At 47.7% G+C, this 1,938-nt stretch overlaps 1 long non-coding RNA gene across 2 annotated transcripts in view; it reads left to right on the forward strand.

The window, feature by feature from the left end:
* Window positions 1-169, forward strand: part of LOC116184130 (uncharacterized) — a 6,155-nt gene extending 5,986 nt beyond the window's left edge. The window contains exon 5 of one of the 2 annotated variants that reach the window (XR_014958360.1): window positions 33-169. This is a non-coding gene — a long non-coding RNA (uncharacterized LOC116184130). The remainder of the gene's footprint in view (window positions 1-32) is intronic. The other variant, XR_004148870.3, reaches the window with a different exon arrangement.
* Window positions 170-1,938: the final 1,769 nt, after the last annotated feature.

Genomic DNA, 1,938 nt, shown 5'->3' on the forward strand with positions numbered 1-1,938 from the left:
CCCATTTTATTGGATTTTTTGTTGTTTTTCAGGCGGGTGCATCCAGCCCGGGGTGTTCACTGGCTCCAGCTTAAATCCTGCAATCCCTGTCAACCGTGGGCTCGCTCGCTTCAAGCCCTGTCTCTTGCCTGGCTCATTTTGTACCGTGAGCCTCCATCCAGCCCCATCACCTCTCCCTGCTGCAGTGGGAAGGCAGCGCCGAGCATCCCTGGATGGGGATGCCCGAGGCGAAGGGTTTTCATCCTTGAATTCACATTGTTCTTGGCTCTGCCCAGGCCAGAGGGGAGAATAGCTGAGCTGTTTACAATACTGTTTCATAGACTGCTCCAAAGCAGCGCCTGTTTTCCAGAAGTGCAATGAAACATTTATGAGCGCGGGACGCGGTGCAGCTCCGGAGCTCTGCAGGGGACAAGGGACAGTCGGGGTTTTTGATGTGCACCTCCCAGCTCGTGTGGGCTGTCAGCAAAGGCATTAGCAGGACACATCTATCTCATTTTCACTCCTCTCCGAGGTGGTGATCCCTCAGGTACCCTGGCTGGAGGGCCAGCAGAGCTGGACATGTCCCAGGGCCAGGCAGGAGCTGGTGAGGTGCTGCCTGCTCTGCTCTCCAGCTTTGCCTGGCTCTCCTCAGCTCCTTATTTCTGTATGGTGCATAAATCCTGGTACAAAACTATGGAGCTGCAAAAGTCCTGTGCCCACCCTTGAGTCTCTCAGGAGAAGACGAAACGGCCTCAAGTTGTACCAGGGAAGGTTTAGGCTGGATATTAGGAAAAGTTTTCATGGAAAGGTTTGTTAAGCAGTGGAAGAGTCTGCCCAGGGCAGTGTGGAGTCATCACCTCTGGAAGTGTTAAAGGAAAGTGTAGATCTGGCACTTAAGGACGTGGTTTGGTGGTGAACATGATGGTGCTGATGGACTGATGGTCGAATCTGATCTCAGAGGTCTTTTCCAACCGTAACAATTCCCCAGTTCTATGTGATTTCATGATTTATGTCAGTGAAGAAATAGCTGGAGTAAAGCTGGATTCTAGGGTTCTGAACCTTTGCTAATCCATGCTAACCACCCTAAACCTGGACATTTATTGGAAAGAAGTGAATAGCAGGGCAGGTTTTTCCCTCTGTGCAGAGGAGAGTCGTTCATCTGTCCTTGTACAGCTCCCCTTTGGTTATTTCCAGTGCTCCAGCCTTTTTCTTGTGAGGAAGTTCATTAAGTCCTTCTGAATAATGACCTGCTCTTTTCCCAACACAGGATCGCTCCAAAGCTCATTAAGATTGTTAAACTGATATATTTTCAACAAATAGACACTCTAAGCAGAATTGTAGCCTGGTTGTAGGTAAATGTGGGGATAAATCAGAATTTGAGTTTTGCTGTGATGTCTGTGATTGTTCCCCTGTATCTCTGGCATAAGGGGTCCCACTGTGCTTACCCAAGTACATTGTACATCCAGGAGGTCTCGGCTTTTACGTGATTTTGTCTACATTTCTCAAGAGTTAATGTTTGAGGTTCCTTCTAGGGATATATCAAAGGAAAAGCTGCATTTGAACTCCATTCAGAAAGTTTTCCCATATCCAGAATTACTTAGTGTTTATAAAAGCAATTTGGTTCTGTGGAAGAGGTTTCATGAATCTCCTGGAAATGGGAGGTTTTGTCCTGTTGAGCAGAGCCTGGGCTGGGAGTGGGACCTGAGCTGGGCTGTGGTTTAACATCCTCCCCACTCACCCAGGGACATCCAGCCTAAACCCTTCCTTCCTGCCCAAAGTGGAATTATCATTAACTTGTAACTAGTTTTCAAGAAGAACATTTATTTTTTTGTAGGCTGTGGAGTTCTTCCAAGAATTTTTCAATTTTTACAAATGAAATACAAGCTCAGCCAGATGCCAGCTAAAATGTAGTTCTGTTCTACCAGCCAGCCCAGGCACCACAGGCTCAGCAGCACGACC

This window comes from Lonchura striata, chromosome 13 (assembly GCF_050655825.1).
Source record: "Lonchura striata isolate lonStrDom1 chromosome 13, ASM5065582v1, whole genome shotgun sequence".
Lineage (NCBI taxonomy): Eukaryota > Metazoa > Chordata > Aves > Passeriformes > Estrildidae > Lonchura > Lonchura striata.